We start from the raw sequence: 20790 nt of genomic DNA, 5'->3' as shown, positions 1-20790 counted from the left end.
CGGGAAGGTGCGTTTGCGCATGCGCGACATCTCACGCATGTGCAATTGTGAAAACAGCCGCCAGCACAGGAACAGCGATATGTGCATGTGCAAACACATCCTACGTCTGACGTCACATGCGTCATGACGTCAGAGTCCCCGGACCACGCCCATTTAAAGGGGAATGTCCCAAATCACAAAAAAAAATCTCTTAAAGCTGTAAGGCAAGCTTAGAACATAGAACATAGAACACTACAGCGCAGTACGGGCCCTTCGGCCCTCGATGTTGCGCCGACCTGTGAAACCATCTGAAGCCTATCTGACCTACACTATTCCATTTTCATCCATATGTCTATCCAGTGACCACTTAAATACCCTTAAAGTTGGCGAGTCTACTACTATTGCAGGCAGGGCGTTCCACACCCCTACTACTCTCTGAGTAAAGAAAAGAGCTTCTTTCACCTCGAATGACAGCACAATGTCTGAAACTCAACCAGAAACTGAAAGTAACCTCCGCAAAACTCTGCAACAAGCAGTTAGCTACGCCGAAACCGATGATTCAGTCCTTGAATACTACGACACCGACCCTTATTTTTTCTCTGGACATCGCGAGCCCAATGCCAGCTCTGAAACAAACAGTGCTGATATGGTCCTGGAAGACTACGACTTGGGCAAAGGTTTTTTTTATTAGAAATGGCGACCCCCGTACTGAATCCAACGCAGACGCGGATTCGTTCTTCTGATTTGAGGATCTTCAGCCCAGCATATATGACACCCGACTCGTGAGTGCAGGATTATGCTGCGGCCTGAGAGTGGTACAAGCCCACAGAGAGCGGCCTGCTGCCACACAGAGAGTGGTCCACGCACCGCTAAGGGTTCCCGACTCCACAATAGAAGACACGCAACACTCCACACCGCAGTCCTTGCATGAACAAGAAGTGACTCCAGTGTCACAAGCCTCCACAGCGAGCTCGTGTACAGCCTCCACGATAGAAGCAATGCCAGACCCCAAAGCGCAGTCCTTGCAGGAACAAGACCATTAGGGTCTAGCAACCTCCTCTGACCAACTAGCAGATGGCTAGTCTGCCATGCTCAGTTAAACAGCAAGAAGACTATGACAGTCTACCACACTCCAGTGCACAGCAGGACGACCCTGACGGTCTATCATGCTCCAGTGAAGAACAAAGCGACTATGACAGTCCAAGCCCAAATGAACAACGAAGCGACTATGATGGTCCACCCACATTGTATGAGCCACAAGGAGTAGACTCTGACAGTATACCCAATCCAAGTGAACAACAAGAAGCTACTGAGGCTCCATCCACGTATGTGAGACGAGTGACGACAGCATCCCACTTCCCATGCAAGATGTGCAATGTGACAGACCTCAGCTAGTGTGTACAGAGGCACTCGATGATCACTGTGAGACCACTGGTGACTCCGGTGACACCACGTTACTTCCAACCTCATTCACTCGAGCTCTCCACAAGTAAATGCATTCCTGCATGTTCCGACTCCAGACATGCAGCTTCAAGAAATCTCAGCTGACTCCAGTGAACCTGCTAAGACTCCGGACGGGGAGCACTGACAAACCACAACTGACTCAGGTGAAACAGACCAGACTTCAGGTGGAGAGCAACCAAACGCCAACTCTGATCACGTAAGCCGGACTTTACTCCAGACAGGGAGTGCAGCGAATTCAGTGACGGCACACTCAGGGTGACAGCAGATGCCACAACGACAGGAGATGGATCACTTGACAATTATACTGGGTCAGTAATAACAAGGAGTGGCAACAGTCCAAGAGGAATACACCAATACTCACCACAGCTATATCCTTCCAGCCATACCCACACATTCTTTCCACCAGCAGTGCAGTCAATGACAGCTTATGCTGGACAAACACAGTATTCAGGAATGCAGCAGCCAGCAGTCTATGCAGCATATTCTCAAACAGGCCAGCACTATGGATTTCCCACTTATGGAATCAAGACTGAAGGACTACCACAAGCACAATCTGCACTGCAGACTGGATGCCTTAGTTACAGCCCAGGATTTGCTGCACCCCAGCCTGGCCAGATGGCATGTTCCTATCAGATGCAAGGTTCTAGTTTCACACCATCACCAGGTATTTATGCGAGCAGCAATTCTGTTTCCAATTCGACAAGCTTCAACAGTTCTCATCAGGATTACCTTTCCTACACAGCATTTGGCCAAAACTAGTATGTACAGTATTATCCAACTTCAACATATGGCACATACATGACAACGAATGATACTGTTGATGGTACCTCTTCAACGTCATCGACTCATCAGCTACAAGATACCATCCAACATCAACATCACAAACATCGAAAAAAAAATCACTCCAAAGCAAACAGCAAAGTGATTTGACCACTTCTTGGTTCCTGATACACAGGGACACCGATGGCGTTCACAAGGACATGCCACCATCAAACTCCTCAACCCACCAAGAGAGACATTTGACCCTGATGATTGATGGTTTTGGACTCACACATATGATTTGGACTTATTGTTTAATCACTGTTCTCATGACTTGTACACACTATAACTTATCCACCTGATTTTTTTGTTCAATTTTCTTTAAGTGTACAGAAAATATGTAACATGTAAAAAAAAGGGGGGATGTGGTGATATGCATCACTGTAAATACACAAGGGTTTAATGTAAATACATGTGGACTAGTTAGACACGAGGGGGAGCACCAGAGACATGACACACAGACACTCAACCAATAGATCAGTGAGATAGGACACGACCAATGGGCACTCACGATACACACAGAAGTGACACGACCACAGGAAGGCATTACACCTACCCATATATAAAGGACACCACACATATGATCTGCCTCTTTCCAGTGGAGACAGTCAGTGAGTAGAGACACAGGGTTGATTCAATATCACTCCCACCATGTGGATTGTAGCAGACTGGTTAGTCAGTCTGAGTAGCTATAGAAGGATTAACAGTCGTGGCGAACCCAAGTAGGAGAATTGTAAATAGTTAAATAAACATGTTGAAGTTATCTCCATGTCTGAATCTTCCTTTGTCAAGTGCACCACAAGTTACCCTCTGTCTTTTTCCAGGACCTTCTCAAAGTCTGGAACGTGGTCACCTCGCACCCCAGCTCCCCTCCATCAGGAATGGTGGTTGTTGTCAGGGGGCCACTGCTCAGGAACCCGCACCTCCACCAATACCATTTTGAGTGGCTGGTGGAGGAGTGGGTTATGGCTGCTCGGGTGACCAGGATCGAGGACGTGCTGGGTGGTGGAAGAGTGTGCTGGATGACACCCCACGGGTTAGCACAAAACACGACGGTGGAGGTCTAGCTCATGGCTGAAGCCATCTGAAAGCTCAAAACGGTCATGCTCGGACCCGATGGCAGTCACGTCTGAAGGATACGCAGTTGTGCCGTAGTCTCCTGTCTTAGCGAACACCTGCTCAGATGAAATTCCACATCGGCCCCAATACCTCCCTCGGGGGCTGGTGCCCCGCAATCTTAGCCGCCTCATTGAAATGCCCTCTGTGTCCTTTTGCTCTGTGCGAAGGGGTTTCCTGTACAGGATCCTCCCCATCAATTTTGGGGACTTGGGGTGGAGGGCAATGCTGTACAACCACTGATCGCACTGGTTCACGGATTCCCAAGAAGCCTGCCATTTTTGCGGCCTAGTGGAGTCCGTGGGCCGCATCTATGTTATGTGTTATGGGCTGCACTCCCTTGTTAGTTTAGTTGAAGTATTATTTGCATATTCCTGATTTACGTGCATCCAGTGTGGAAAGGGACGGGGTAGGTGGAGGAACACCTTGTGAACCTGCTCCTGTGCCTGGCAAAGCGTGCCATTTATAGGTCCAGGCAGCTGGCGGCCAAGGGGTTGTCCGACCAGACTGTCTGCCCATCTTCCGCAGCAAAATTTGTGGCCGGGTGTCCCTGGAAAGGGAGCATGCAGTGTCCATGAGCACCATTAAGGCCTACCATGTCCAGTGGGCACCGCAGGGGTTGGAGTGCTTTACTGACCCCTCTAAATCCTATTTGACGTTTTTAAGTTCCTAATGATCTTTGTTATGTTCAGGCAGTGCCCCTATCAGGCACGTCCTTTTTTTGCTTTATCGCTAAGTTTGAATCCTTTTGTATCTTGGGTTGACCTTAAAAGAGTGGCCAATCCACCTAACCTGCACATCTTTGGACTTAATCTTATCTAACAATGGAGGCACTTCAAATTCAGCTCAATGCATGTTGATGCAAGCCCTTTTTTGACAGTGGCTTGTTTCACACTGCTTCGTTGATACCTCCAATCTCCTTGTATTGATAAACTAAAGATCCAAGTCATCTCCTTTAAGTTGTCCCTGGATATACTTGTTCAATGAATATAACAGATAGCATTTTCATTCCAATTGGATTCTCCTCTAATTGTAACAAAATGAATAACATCATTTTAGGATATAAGTATTCTTCAGTTTCACCATGTCCAATAGTAAATAGCTGATTTCACCTAATGTAAGGTATTGAGCAGCAAAATAGCTCAATCAGCAGAATGGCAGAATGATGCTGAAGATCTGGAATTGAATTATAGTCTGACTCAGCTAATGCTTCATCCTACCGAGGTGAAAAAGACAAGTGATGTATCTTAGGACATGAGAAGAAAGCAGGATATATTGTCACAGCAACTTTCATTGGACATTCTTATCTGTTCAACTCTGTACCTAATATACATGTCTGTCCAAAGACTAGGGGTGCGATTCTCCGCTGCCCACGACGGGTCAGAGAATAGCGGGAGGGCCTTCCCGACAATTTTCATGGCCTCCCGCTATTCTCCCCCCCTCCGGCCGCCCCCCGACACGAATCGCTGCTCGCCGTTTTTTACGGCGAACAGCGATTCTCCGCAGGCCGATGGGCTGAATACTGCGGAGTTTACGGCCGTTTTCACGGCCGCGATCACACCTGCTTTCAGCATTCGTGAAAACGGCCGCAAAGTGCCGTCCCGGACAACCATGGCACCGATTGGCACGGCCGTGCCAAGGGTGGCATGGGCCTGCGATCGGTGGGCAGCGGGTCCGATACCTGCGCACTATTTGTTATTCTGCCGCCCCACAGGATCAGTCCGCGGGGCGGCTGAGGGGCTTGACGGCCCGCGCATGTGCGGGTTTGACGCATCTGCGTGATGACGTCATCTGCGCATGCGCGGGTTGGAACCGTCCAACCCGCGCATACGCAGCTGACGTCATCGTGCGCGTCAGCCGTCGTGACGCTTGGCGCGCGGACTTAGCGACAGTCGCTCAGGCCGCGATGCCGTGCTTCACGGAGCCCCGCTGCTAGCCCCGCCCGGGGGGGAGAATCGGGTCCCGGGAGGGGGCGCGCAGGCTGCCGTGAAACACGGCCAGTTTCACGGCAGCCTTTACGACTCGCCGCATTTGCGGAGAATCGCGCCCTAACTTCCATGAGTATTTTTTATGTCTCCCTACTCTGCCTCTTTCAGTTTTGTTTGACAAGATTTAATTGGACAACCAAGATTGTTGCCCACAGGTGAGAGAAACGACGGGGCACTCTTGTCAGTTCCATGGGGGAGGCACGATAATATTAAGTGCCCTTCTGTCACTTAAATGGCCACCTTCCCTGGGATTCAGGGCTCTGTCATGGAAGTCCTGCCTGCTGAGAGTTGTCAACCAATTAGGGACCACCATCTCTTCATTGTTCGTTAGCGTCACCCGGAACAGTGGCAACTGCTGGCAACGTCCCATCCAGATGCTTAGGGACAATGAGAGACCCGGGGCCAAAGGTGAGTGAGGACAGGATGGGAATCAAGGGGTGGAGATTGCAGAGTGAAGATTGCAGGAGAGTGGGCAGTGGGGTTGGAGAGAAGGGCAGTGGGTAGCTCTCATTGTTTCAGCAGCCGACATGGAATGCTTGATGACCAGGGAGCTTTTGTACATTATATATTCAATAGCTTGAGTCCCTGTGTCACTTTACTAGCTGGATAGTTGGGGTTGCTCTGTACCATTGCTTGATTTTGTCATGTAAAATGGATCAGTGTTGTAGTCGGATTTCAGATTGCCTGACTATTTGATAGTATTGTCTGGGTCAAATGTTCCTTAGCCTGAAGCATGTCTGAAAGGGCAGCTTCAGCCATTCTGACAACAAATTCCACTTCTCATGCTGAACAGCCTTCAACCAATCTGCACAGTTCATTAATAAAAGAGTCAACAAGTTCTCATTGCTGCTGGACATGTTTGTTGAACATTACTCTCGCTAAAATCTTGTTGCTTCTTAGATTAAAATATGTATCAAATTATTTTAAACTTCATCAAATTTATCTGGGTATTAGCTTATTTCTTGCCTTGCAGTAAAAGCATCAGCTATCGGGCCTACTGAATAAAGCACTTGTTCTGCCTCTGCCTTTTTGTCCCAGCCTGAAGCTGTCAAATAATGAAGGAACCGCTGCTGCTAAAGTCCCCAATTTTGTTCTTGGCCTGGGCCTTTGATCTAAATTAGTCTGGTCAAGTCAAGGTTGCTTAAATTGCTTTTGTGAGTACAGCTTTAATTGATGTGCTGATTTTTTAAAGATGCATCAGAAGAGTCCCCCCGTGCTTGTCATGTTTTTAGTGGGCTCTCGCTGGGATGATGGTCCTCATCTCTTTGTCTTTCGTTTTGCGCACCGATTTATTTAATTGACTATTCTGGGCCTTCTTTGCAATCTTCCTGGATTTTCAGGTGTCTTGGTGTCATTTCATGGCTTTGGTTGAAGTTTTTAAAATGTGGATTTATTTTTTGCTTTTGCAACAAGCTCAGTCTCAGTGTGTTATGGTGCTGACTCGGAACTTTGGCTGGCCGCGATGCCTTCGGATACAAGGCAATGTTGACTTTTAAAAGACTGAAAACTTTTTACAAGCTCATTCTGACCAACATCTTTATTTTTTAGCTCACCCCTGCTGGGTCTTTTGACTCTGCAGTCTGAGATCTTGGGTTAGGACATCCATAATCATATTGAGTCGACAGCTAATTTATGTTTTTTTAAATTCCAGACTTCTGCTTCCATTTCTGCTGTGGAGTTTCTCTCACACGGTCTCCCGATGTCTTCCCCTCAGGTGATTTCTGGCAGGTCAGGAAGCTTCTCTTTTAATTTTCTGTCTTTGGCATTTCTGCTCCAGCTTCTCTGAGGTTCTATGATTTTCCAAGAACTGCACCATGTTGTATATACAGCAGGTTTCATGAAGAGGTGCTGAGTCTAATGCGGTTAAACATTTAGGGCGTAATGTTACCATACTTTTTCCAGGGTGTCAGGCTCTGATTGAAAGCCGACAGGTAGCTCTCCCACTGCACAGCCAAATTTGTAGACCAGATCTCCAGCCACTTTGAAACAAAAAAATCAGTGGGTGTGGTTTGTACTGTCAGTCTGATGGGACGAGCCTGATAGAGCCAGCAAGACCTGCACACCAGAGATGCGGACACCAATCAGCACTGAAAGTGAAGCCCACCCAATGGGCGTAACACAAACAAAGGGACTCTTCCCACCCATCCCCACCACCCCACCAGCACAGCACAAGCAATGAGCGGGGGAGGGGGTCTCCTCTACAACCACCATCCCCACTCACCACACCACCACAGCAGAAGTGACAGGGGTTCCCCCCACCTTTCAAGACAGTACAAGCAACCCCCCCCAACACACACACACAACACCACAGCACAAGCAACAAGGTCCTCCTCTCCTTCAAGAAATAGAACAGGAATTCCTGACACCGCCCCCCCCCTCCCCCCCACCTAATGAGATTCCCCAGAGGATCGTCCTCTGGCACTGTCCCCTGGCACTGCCGGGTTGGCAGTGCTGACCTGTGCAAGGGTGCAGTGCCAGAATACTGCCCAGGCATGTCCTTCTCTCCCCCCCCCCCCCCCCCCCCAGGTGCTATCCTTACCCTCTACCCCTGGGGATCCCTGATTCATGCCAAACCTGTTGTATAATGTTCAGTGAAGGGATATCATGTGGAGGGGGAGTGGGGACTCACTAATTATATTATAGGACATTAAAATGTATTAAAATAAGGGTCTCGCCCTTTGTAGGCAGGAACTTCATTATGAAGGGCATGGAAAATCGGGAAATGATTTTCGCAAGAGTTTGCATCTGCATTGCCTTTTGCATTGGCACTGAATGTGGGCACAAAATCAACCCTTAAATGTTTATTATAACACAGACTATGTGCTGTGATATAGGGCATCATCTAAGCTCGGAGCTAAATCCATGTTGACTTCTACATAGGTCTCACCTAGTCCATAACTCCCTCTTGTCTCATGCCATGTGTGTCTTTACATCACGCTGTGGGCTGTACTGTATTACATTAACCTTTGCTATGCCAGGCACCCTTATGCTACAGGAGCCTCCAACAAGATTCACTGGATGACCTTGGGAGGTGTGGGAAATCCATGCCACTCACATTTAGTCCCTTGGCCACTCACCATTAAATTGTCACGTCCTGGGGGATAATGGGTTCATTAATGAGCCTAATGGACTGCCCACCAATGGTGGCCAGGAATCCTGCATCAGTCCCTCCCACCCTTTAATTTAATAAGGGGATGTAAGGGTACATGACATGACCACGGTGCATAACACGGCATGTGATTAAATGTGCCTGGCCACTTTATACCAGCAATGGTGGGCTGCATTAAATCCAACCCATTCTTTCAACTCATGAAGCATTGTTCCGAAAATGAGAGAAACTTCATCCCACTTCATGTTTAAAAGCATCACTAAAACTTCTTGATGCGTCAATGCATTGTAACTTTCCATTCAATGAGATGACAGTTCTATGATAATTTTAGTGACACATCATCTGGCAATGTGAGACATATGACAGATCATTAATAGTACATTAGTATCAGTGGTGGAGTATTGTCTGACTCTAAATGCCTACCGCAATGTTGAGCTTAATTTAGAACATACTTCACAGCTCAGAGTATTAGCATTTGTACTGGCACAAAATTTATATTTAGCTTTTAGCAAGCATCATCCCAAAGGAATTAACCTATATTTTAGATAACTTTATACTTATGCTATTGAAAATTAAATTTCTCATTCATGTGCTTTTGACAGCATGAAATACACAAAGTTCAACTCGAGAAGCTTCAAAATAAATGCTAAAAAAATTCAACAGTAATTGTCCGATAAAATCCCTCAAAAGTAAATTTGTAACAGTTTTTACTCTATTCTGCACTTTTACCTAATTTCAATTAATTTAAGGATGAGCAAAAGTTTGAATAATCCACAATGAAAATTTTTTTCGCTGAGAGCAAGGCACCAGTAAGAAATTCCACACACAATAAAATCTATTGCACTTACATCAAGATTAATCCACCCCGGTGGAGGTTTGGAGGCACACGCGACCTCATCCTGTCGCTGCCATATTTGATTAGCAATGGACAGGGAGTCATCCTGGAGCGAGCCCAGAGTGAGTCCAAAGAGTAAATTCCATTGGATTTGCCTGCAGACGTCTAGGAGTGGGAAGTACTAGTTGGTAGGGGAGAGGGTAATGGCCTTCACTCAGCACCTTATCCAGGAACCCAGCATCAGTAAATGGGCAACCACTGAGATTCACCCTCTGTGCTTTTTAACTCCCTGTCTCCCTCAGCGATCGACCATCTCCCCAAGACCAACATCTCGCCCTCACTCAGCTATGGCCCATGCCCTTCATGGATTCTAGGCCCCTGGTTGGGATATTATCAGCAGAAGCCACAATTCCCATTGGTGCTGTTTAGGCCATGGCATTTCCACCCCTGAGTTCTATTCCCAGAGAAGGCCTGATGCTAGCCAGTTAAATTCCTGATCGGCACTTAATTCTGGTGGACCTATCTTGATACAGGCAATGCCAGGCCCGGTTCTCCAGCTGGCAAGTGAGACCCCCACTGCCGACATTAAATTCCACCCAATGCATGTGTGTCAAAATCCCTCGGAAATTAACAATGCTTTTTTAATTCATTGTTGGGAAGCATGCATTGCCCACATTCAACACAGGTAAGTGAGCGGTAGTACAGTTGTGGTGAATGTAATTCACACTGTATTGTATTGCATAGTGTTATGTCCTTGTGGGCTCTGCCTGTGAGCCGTTGCGCGGCTCTGCCCAAGGGGGAGATGAGGAGATTGTACAGGGCTCCACCCTTGGCTCTGCCCATGGCTCTGCCCATGGCCCCTCCCACCACAGGAAGTATAAAGTGCTGCAGCCGTGTGAGCCTGCCCTCAGTTCTTCTGGTCGCAGGCAGGCTTAGTTGTAAGACTATTAAAACCACAGTTTACTTCCAATCGTGTTTCGAGTGAATTGATGGTCTCATCAAATTAATAGTCTTAGAAAATTTGAAGAAAACTACTATGGAATCAGCCCTCAAACCTGATCGACTAGAACTCGATTGGCAGACTGCAGAGGTGAAGGAAATCTTCCTACACTGGCTTTGGTGTTTCAAGACCTACCTGGCTGAATCGAGCACCTCCGAAACTACAGAGGAGCAGAAACTCAGCCTACTGCACGCACGGGTGAGCCATCGCATCTCTACGCAACTCAATTGTACCACCTCCTATACTGAGGCCCTTGCTATGCTCGACCGATTGTACATGCGGCCGATAAACGAGGTCTACGTGAGGCACATTTTCACTACCCGCCGCCAGCGCCCCGCAGAGTCGCTAGAGGACTTCCTGCGTGATTTAAAAGCCCTTGCTTGGGACTGTAACTTTCAGGCTGTAACGGCCTCCCAGAATATGGAACTCGCTGTCCGTGGTCTCAGTGTTCCAACGAACAATGGACCGAATGGTGGACCAGTACGGGCTGCGGGCCACATTTCCGTACATGGACAATGTCACCATCTGCGGCCATGACCAGCAGGACCACGACGCCAACCTCCACCGATTTCTCCAAACCGCCCAGAAACTCAATCTCACCTACAATAAGGAGAAATGCATTTTCCGCACCACCAGACTAGCCATCCTCGGCTATGTCGTGGAAAACGGACCTGGGCCCCGACAACTCCCTCTCCCTCATTGTCCCAGGGCCTTCAAAAGGTGCCTGGGATTCTTCTCTTATTACACCCAGTGGGTCCCCCAGTATGCGGACAAAGCCCGCCCACTATTTAAGACCACACTCTTCCCTCTGTCAGCTGAAACCCGCCAGGCCTTCAACTGCATCAAGGAGGACATCGCCAAAGCCGCCATGCGGGCGGTGGATGAATCCGTCCCCTTTCAGGTGGAGAGCGACGCCTCAGAGGTCGTTCTCGCCGCCACACTGAATCAGGCAGGGAGACCAGTAGCCTTGTTCTCCCAGACCCTCTCCGCTTCGGAACTTCGACACTCCTCAGTTGAAAAAGAAGCTCAAGCCATTGTGGAAGCCGTACGGCACTGGAGGCACTACCTCGCAAGTAGGATGGTCACCCTCATCACCGACCAAAGACAACTCGCAAAGGGGCAAAATAAAAACGATAAAATCTTGCGGTGGAGGATCGAACTCTCCACCTATAATTATGATATCATATATCGACCGAGGAAGCTCAACAAGCCCCCAGGTGCCCTGTCCCGCAGTACGTGCACCAGCGTGCAAGACGACCGCCTGAAGGCTATCCACAACGACCTCTGCCACCCAGGGGTCACCTGGCTCGCCCGCCACGTCAAAGCCCAAAATCTGCCTTTCTCCACCGAAGAGGTAAAAGCCATCACCAGGGATTGCCCGATCTGCGCGGAGTGCAAACCGCACTTCTATAGACCAGACAAGGCCCACCTGGTAAAGGCTTCCCGGCCCTTTGAACGCCTGAGCATCGATTTCAAAGGGCCACTCCCCTCGACCAATCGGAATGTGTACTTCCTCAGCGTCATAGACGAATTCTCCCGCTTCCCCTTTGCCAACCCGTGCCCCGATATGACATCCCACACAGTCATCAGAGCCCTGCACAGTGTCTTCACCCTGTTCGGTTTCCCCAGCTACGTACACAGCGACAGGGGTTCGTCCTTCATGAGCGATGAGCTGCGTCAGTACCTGCTCACAAGGGCATCGCCTCGAGCAGGACTACCAGCTATAACTCCAGTGGGAACGGGCAGGTGGAGAGGGAGAACGCGACGGTCTGGAAGACCGTCCTACTGACCCTCCGGTGCAGGAATCTCCCAACCTCCCACTGGCAGGAGGTCCTCCCCGATGCGCTCCATGCAATTAGGTCCCTCTTATGCACCGCCACCAACCAGACCCCTCACGAACGATTATTCATTTTCCCTAGGGGCACTACCACGGGGGCTTCGCTCCCATCCTGCTTGAAGGCACCGGGCCCGGGTCTCCTCCGGAAGCACGTCCGGGCACACAAAACGGACCCGCTAGTAGAGAGGGTGCTACTGCTTCACTTGAACCCGCAATACGCCTTCATTGAATACCCCGATGGCCTTCACGACACCGTTTCCCTCCGGGGCCTGGCGCCTGCAGGATCCACCACCACCACCATCGCCAAGGTACCCCTCACACTACACCCCACCTGACACCCCACGCCCTGCGTCCCCGTGCCTATAGGTTTCCTGCCCATGCCCCGCGCCTATAGGTTTCCTGCGCCCTCCCCCCTTCGCCCGTTGCAGCGATCAGGAACGAAGCTCGGACCAAAACACCCTGATACCCACACCGACCGTCACCACCCAGCCCACCCGAAGAGGCTGCAACTCCGGTGCTCTGCCAATCCCAAAGGACAACTCGGCCACTGGACCGGCTCAACCTGTAGACCCGTCACCCTCGCCGGACTTGATTTTTTTACAGGGGGTGAATGTGGTGAATGTAATTCACACTGTATTGTATTGTATCGTATTATATCCTTGTGGGCTCTGTCTGTGAGCCATTGCGCGGCTCTGCCCATAGGGGGAGATGAGGAGCTTGTACAGGGCTCCACCCATGGCTCCGCCCATGGCTCCACCCATGGCCCCTCCCACCACTGGAAGTATAAAGTGCTGCAGCCATGTGAGCCTGCCCTCAGTTCTTCTGGTCGCAGGCAGGCTCAGTTGTAAGACTATTAAAACCACAGTTTACTTCCAATTGTGTTCCGAGCGAATTGATGGTCTCATCAACAGTTTGATAGGAAATATAGATAGGTCACTTAGTACATGGAGGTACATGTGTAATGGGGGTGGATGATCAAAGGGATCTGGGAGTACAAATACACCATCATTAAAAGTTATGGCATAGGTCAGAAATGTCAAGAAAAGTGAAAACTAAGCACTATGGGCGAGATTCTCCCAAAACGGGAGAAATCGTAAAGCTGCCGTAAAACCCGGGCGGGTTTTACGGCAGCGCGCCCCTTCCCGACGGGGGACCGATTCTGGTCCCCGGTCGGGGCTAGCAGCCCGACGCCGTAGGCTCCGGCAAGACGGGCTTAACGAAAATCGTTAAGCCCGCTTACCGGAGTTAGCGCCGGCTGACGCGTCATATGACATCAGCCGCGCATGCGCAGTTTGGAAGAGTCCAACCCGCGCATGCGCGGGTGACGTCATCGTGTTTTTGCGCGAAACCCGCGCATGCGCGGGCCGGGTTGCCCCTCAGCCGCCCCGCGAATGGATACTGCGGGGCGGCGGAAGGACAAGTAGTGCGCGGGCATCGGGCCCGCTGCCCGCGATCGGTGCCCACCGATCGCGGGCCCATGGCACCCTTGGCACGGCCGTGGTACTGCCGTGCCAATCGGTGCCATGGTTATAAAAAGCGAGTTTGTGACGCCGTTTTTACGAACGGCAAGACCAGGTGTGTTTGCCGTTCGTGAAAACGGCGGAAAGGGCTGGGACTTCGGCCCATTTAACAGCTGAGAATCGCTGCCGGCCGTAAAAAAACGGCGGCAGCGATTCGCGTCGGGACTTCGGCGGGGGGGTGGGAGAATAGCGGGAGGGCGGCAAAAATGTCGGGAAGGCCCTCCCGCTATTCTCCCACCCGTCGTGGGGGGCGGAGAATTTCGCCCTATGTTTTTATTCTAGAGCAATGGAAGGGAAGTTATGTTAAACCTGTATGGACCCTGGTTGGACCACACCATGAGTATTGCATGCAGTTCTAGTTATCATATTATAAAAGGATATGGATAAAACTGGAAAGCACGCTGTGAGGATTTACAACACCATATGTGAAATGCATGGCTACACATATCAGGAAAGGACTGACCGGTTGGGTTTTTTTCCTCTTGAAAATGGAAGACTGTGAGGTGACGTAATATAAAAGGTTAAAATTGTGAAATGTTTTGATAGAGTGCATGCAGAGAAAATGAAAAAGAAGGCTGTTGTGTTATCCTGCTTTGGATAACACAGGCTGCTACTTGATGCAGTCTTAACTAAAGGATGCTCCAGACTCTGAAATGAGTTCAATGTGTTTATTGAACTATTAACACAGTTCTCAAATCAGTTCAACTCTCTGCTAATCTAACTGTAGTGACTCAGTCTAACTGTACCAGCTTGCTCGAAGCCACGTGCTGGGGTGTGATGCTGCTGATCAACCCTGTCTTACTCTCTCGATGTCTGTCTGTGGAAAGAGGCAGGGTGTCAGTGCCTCATCCCTTTTATAGTGTTTATGTCATGCACCCTTGTGGTGATGCCACCTCTGAGTGTCCTGACTGCCCATTGGTTGTTCTGTTTTTTTTTAGATGTATATACATGTGAATGTGTCTATCTAATTTGATTGACTGAGGAATACAGAACAGAACAAAAAAATCAAATGCTCATAAGCACAGTCTCTGAGGCTTGCGTCTGATCCTCATTGACCACCAGAGAGATGGTGGAGGGGATGATGGTATCTTGACAGGCGAGTGGGAGGCACAACTGGTGGCCTCGTGGTTCAAGGTGTCTGGAGGTGGCAATTTGACATGTGGAAATAAAGGGGAAAGTGGTTGTGGGCAAGCAACATTTTTTAGTGCCCTTCGATTCTTTTGCATAATGGAGCCACACCTATGACATAGAATCTGGGCACGGCCTGTCGAACAATGACAGCCGGAGCAGACCACCCACCATCCGGTATCTTGATCCTGACCGTGTCTGCCGGGGATAGCACGTCCAGATCGGTGGCATGTGTGTCATAGCCCTGCTTCTGGCTGTCGCAAAGCTGCTGCATCTTCTGCAGCACCAGGAGGCGATCAAGGGTGGGCAGGTGTATGGCTGGAAGTGTCGCCCGCAGGTCCCTGTTCATCAGCAGTTGAGCTGGCGACATGCCAGTGGACAAGGGAGTCGCCCGGTACGCAAGTAGTGCAGGGTGTATGTCGGAAGCGGAGTCCGATGCCTTGCAGATGAGCTGCTTAACGATGTGCACTGCTTTTTCGACTTTGCTATTGGACTGCGGATAGTGTGGACTGGAGGTGACATGCCTGAAATTGTAGCTCTTGGTAAACGTGGACCATTCTTGACTGTGGAAGCATGGGCCATTGTCGCTCATGACGGTGTTCCAGATGCCATGCCGTGAGAATGTCTCTTACACGCTTTGATGACGGTCCGTGAGGTGAGGTCTGGCAGCTTCAGCACCTCAGGATAGTTCGAAAAATAATCGGTGATTAAGATGTAGTCGCGACCATTCACGTGGAATAGGTCAATGCCAACCTTGGACCACAGAGAGGTCTCTTGGTCATGTGATTGGAGCATCCTTGCTCGGCGCTGGTTGGAACCTCTGACAGGTTCCGCAGTTCAGGACCACATCCATGATGTCCTGGTTGATGCTGGGCCAGTAGACAGCTTGTCGGGCCCTGCGGCTGCACTTTTCTACGCCCAGGTGTCCCTCATGAATCTCCCGCAGCACCATGTTCTGGAGACGTAGCGGGATGACGATCCTGTCCAGCTTGAGCAGGATGCCATCGATCAGCGTCAGGTTGTCCTTGACATTGTAGAATTGAGGGCATTGCCCTTTCTGCCAGTCATAGCTGAGGTTGTGGATGACTCCCTGCAACAGGGGGTCTTTGGCCATCTCTTCTCGGATGAGAACAATCTTCTCTTCTGTTGCCAGGAGAGTGCTTGCGCACAGTTTTACCTGCAATTCAATGTGCTGGATGATCGCCAGTGGCTCACTGGACGAGGTGACGGAGCGGGACAATGCATCGGCGATGATGAGCTCCTTGCCAGGTGTGTACACCAGATTGAAATCATACCTCCGGAGTTTGAGTAGAATTCTCTGCAAACGAGGCGTCATGTTGTTCAGGTCCTTTTTGATGATGTGGACCAGAGGCCTATGATCCGTCTCAATAGTAAATGTTGGCAAGCCGTAGACATAATCAGGAAATTTGAGGATGCCGGTGATAAGACCTAAACACTCCTTCTCAATCTGCGCATATCTGGTCTCAGTGGGTGTCATTGCCCGTGACGTGTATGCTACTGGTACCCAGGATGACGTGCCGTCTCTTTGAGCAACACCGCCCCAATGCCATCCTGACTCGCATCTGTGGATAACTTGGTCTCTCGGTCTGGGTCAAAGAATACAAGGACGGGTGCAGTGGTGAGCTTGGCTTTCAGCTCCAGCCACTCTGTTCGGTTCTCCGCCTTCCACTCAAAGGCAGTTAATATTTTTCACCAGGGTGCGTAGGGTCGTGGTGTGTGTGGCAAAATTCGGGATGAACTTGCAAGGAAATTGACCATTCCCAGGAAGCACAGCACTGCCTTCTTGTCCTCGGGTACTTTCATTGCCTCGATGGCTTTAATTTTGTCTGTGTCCGGCCGCACACCGTGTTGCAAAATCTGATTGCCCAGGAACTTCAACGTGGATGTCCCAAAACAGCACTTGGACCTGTTTAGCTTGAGGCCATGTTCATGTATGCATCTGAATACTTTCTTGAGTCGCGACACATGTTCCTCTGGGGTTGTGGACCAGATTATGATATTGTGAACATAGACACATACCCCTTCTATTCCCTCCATCATCTGTTCTATGATGCGATGGAAAATCTCTGATGCCGAGATGATGCCAAATGGCATTCGGTTATCGCAGAATCTGCCAAAAGGCGTGTTGAAGGTGCAGAGCCTTCTGCTGGATTCTTCAAGTTGGATTTGCCAAAATCCTTGGGATGCATCCAATTTTGTGAAGAAGCGCGTATGCCATCTCACTCGTGATTTCTTCCCTCTTTGGGATGTGGTAATGTTCCCGCATAATGTCTTTGTTTAGATCCTTGGGGTCAATGCAGATGCGTAGGTCCCCCGAAGGCTTCTTTACGCACACCATCGAGCTGACCCAGTCGGTTGGTTCAGTGACCTTGGAGATTATGCCTTTTTATTGTAAACAGGTGAGCTCTGCCTTCAGGTGCTCTCTCAGTGGAGCAGCAACACACCGTGATGCGTGGAGCACTGGCTTGCATCAGGCTGCAGCACTATCTTGTACTCGTACGGCAGCGTACCCATCCCGCTAAATACATCTGGGTACTGGGTTAGGATGTCGTCAATGCTGGCCTGAAGATCCGAATGGGATGGCGTTGTGGTGTAGACCCTTTGAATGAGGTTCAGTTGCTTGCAGGCATGTGCACATAGCAGAGACGCCCTGTCTGGGTTAACAATCTCAAAGCGTAAGCTTGCTTGTGTTTGTCGGCTGGGCACCTGCAGATGGCAGGACCCCAGTGCCTTGATTGCATTTCAATTGTGGTCCAGGAGTTTGCAGGCAGCTGGAAGGATTCTGGGGGGCCTTGATAGCTCAGAGCATCTAACGTTTAATCTGAGGGTCCAGGGTTCAACGTCCTGTCTGAGCTCCTAGTTTGGCTCAGGACATTTGCTTCCCAATGAACAATAGGAAAATGAATTAAAAATGCAGGATGCTTCAGGGAAAGTGGAAGGATTGTTGGGGGGGGGGGGGTTCTTGATTCTCTTGAAGTCCACCTGAAAAATCAGGTTGGCAGAGGCACCTGTGTCCATTTTGAACTGGATGGGGCAGTGGTTGACCTTCATCACTGCATGCCATTCTTCCTCGGAATCCACGGCCAGGATTGATTGGACTCGTGATGTGTCCGGTGTGGCGTATTCGCACTTCGTAATAATGCCCACTTGGTAAGTGTTATCCAGGTATTCATCATCTGGATCCGTCGCACTGCCTGGATCAGAGTCGTGCATTCGGTGTTGCACACTTCTGATGCCGCTGTCGAAATTGGGAGCGCTGGCTCCTGACTGGTGGTGCAGATCTGCACAGGGCTGCATTGCGGTTTGGTTTCCCACAGTTTAATCAGCGTTTGCCTCTTGTAGGGCAGTTTTTTTTTTAATGGGTGGTGTCGCATCGCACACGTCATGACCTCGCTCAGCGCATCGTTGCGCATGCGCGGTACGGTTCTTGGACGTCTGCACCTGCGCAGTGCGGTTTTCGGCCGCTTTGTGTCCCCGATTGCATTGCGCATGCGTCGGGCCGTGGGAAGAGCGCGCAAAATGGACGCTTTCGTCAATGTGGAGGCGCTGTATCCGGGAGATGGCCTGAACACTCTCCACCTCATGGGAGGTTTGTTTTTCACTTCCTACCGTTTGGTACTGTGAATAACAATTTTTAGAGTGCTCATGCACAGTACACGTTTCAATCGCAACTGGCAGGGTCATGTGCTTGATTTTCAACAATTGCTCTCGCAGAGGATCAGGGTGGACTCCAAAAACGATTTGGTCTCTGATCATGGAGTCAGTGATATCACCAAAGTTGTAGGATTGCGCTAGCAGTTTAAGGTTAGTTAGATAGGAGGTGAAGGATTCACTTTACCTTGCATCCTCTGCTTGAAGATGTCGCGCTCAAAGATTTTGTTGGTGTCCACCTTGCAATGGCTGTTGAATTTGTTCAGGATGGTTTGGTACTTTGCTTTGTCCTGTCCTGCGGATAAGGGAAAGGAGTTGAAGATCTCTATTGCATGGTCACCTGCAGTGGTGAGTAGAAGAGCTATCTTCCGAGCATTGGTCGCGTCATTGAGGTCGGATGCTTCCACGTATAGTTGAAATTTCTGCTTGAATGAACGCCAGTTGGCACTAAGATTGCCAGTGGTCCTGAGCTGATGAGGAGCCTTAATCTTTTCCATTGTGCCTGTATTCAGTAGCTGGTTGTCACGGATCTTGCTGAGTTGAACTAGATAGATTGAACAGTCACTCCTGGTATCATGTTGCGTTAGGCTGCTTCGGATAACACAGGCTGCTACTTAATGCACTCTTAACTCTGAAATTAGTTCAATGTGTTTATTGAACTATTAACACAGTTCTCAAATGAGTTTGACTTTCTGCTAATCTAACTGTAGTAGCCCAATCTAACTGTACCAGCTTGCTCTAAGCCACGTGCTGTGGTGTGATGCTGCTGATCAACCCTGTCTAGCTCTCTAGATGTCTGTCTGTGGAAAGAGGCCGGGTGTGAGTGCCTCATCCCTTTAATAGTGTTTATGTCATGCCCCTTTGTGGTGTTGCCACCTCTGAGTGTCCTGACTGCCCATTGGTTGTGTCCTATTCTGAGTATTCATTTGTTGCATTTTTGCGTATCATGACAAATGCTTGCCAATATTCTGTGGGGTCAAGAAGTTCCACCAGTATGTATATGGGAGACACTTCACCATTGTTACGGACCACAAACCACTCTTGGGTCTTTTCAAGAAGATAAAAATATTCCACCAATTGCATGTTCAAGAATTCAGCATTGGCATTAATTCTGTGTGCCTACAAAAATACATTCAAGTACCTGCCTGGAACACATCGCAAATGAGGATGCACACAGCCATCTGCCTTTCCCAGAGAGTGTCGCACCTACCCCTATCTCGCAGGAAATTGTTTTGGTGTTGAATATCTTGGACAAGTTGCCAGTTTCAGTTTCGGTACAGGAACCTGAGGAAGGAGCAATTATCCGAAAGCTAGTGCTTGAAACAAATCTGTTGGACTTTAACCTGGTGTTGTAAGACATCTTACTGCGCTCACCCCAGTCCAACACTGGCATCTCCACATCATGACTCAAAGTGAGGCACAGGATACTAAGAGGTTGTTCCAGTGAGCCAGTTTCTGAAGCGATTAACCATTCTATATACGAAAGGATGAATGAAATTTCAAAGATGGGATGGGGAGCTAGAGTGGCCATTCCTGTACCAGGAAGGGAGTTGCACCTAGCCAAATTGCACAGTGCCCATCCGGGTAAATCTAAGATGAAGATACTCACCAGGAGTTATGTATGCTGGTCTGGCATCAATTCTGACAGAGAGTCTGGTAAAGCTCTGTGAACAGTGTCAAATGCAATAAAGGTTGCCTGCTACAGCCCCACTGCACCCTTAGGAATGGTTGGGCTGGCCATGGGTACGAGTTCATGAGGCCATCCTTGGGCCCAATGTTTTTGTTTCATGTTGCTGCCCATTCAAATTGGATGGAAGTGTTTGAAATGAAGTCTACCATGTCACACCCACAATGGAACATTGTAGATTTTCTCGCAAGAGGTTTTTCCCATTCAACTTTGGTCAGATCTCCATTATTTTAGTAAAGTTTGCCTTGCCCCAATTCAAAACCGTCTTTTGCAGGTTATCTTTTTCCTTGTCCGTAGCAAACCGTATTGTGGTCGCTATCACTAAAATTCTCCCCCACTGCCACATTGAATACTTGTCTGACTTCGTTCCCCAGAAGTAGATCCGGCACTGCTCCATCACTTGTTAGAACAAAGAACAAAAAGCATAGGAACAGGCCCTTCGGCCCTCCAGGTCTGCGCTGACCATGGTACCTGTCTAAACTAAAACTGTCTGTACTTACGGAGTCCATATCCTTTCATTCCCACCCTATTCATGTATTTGTCTCGATGCCCCTTAAATGCTGCTATTGTACCTACTCCCACCTCCACCTCCTCAGGCAGTGTAAAAATCTTGCCTTGCACATCAGTTCTAAACTT

Source organism: Scyliorhinus canicula, chromosome 3, assembly GCF_902713615.1.
Source record: "Scyliorhinus canicula chromosome 3, sScyCan1.1, whole genome shotgun sequence".
NCBI classification, from domain to species: Eukaryota; Metazoa; Chordata; class Chondrichthyes; order Carcharhiniformes; family Scyliorhinidae; genus Scyliorhinus; species Scyliorhinus canicula.
The sequence above is the reverse complement of the archived record's forward strand: the minus strand, read 5'-3'. Positions refer to the sequence as shown.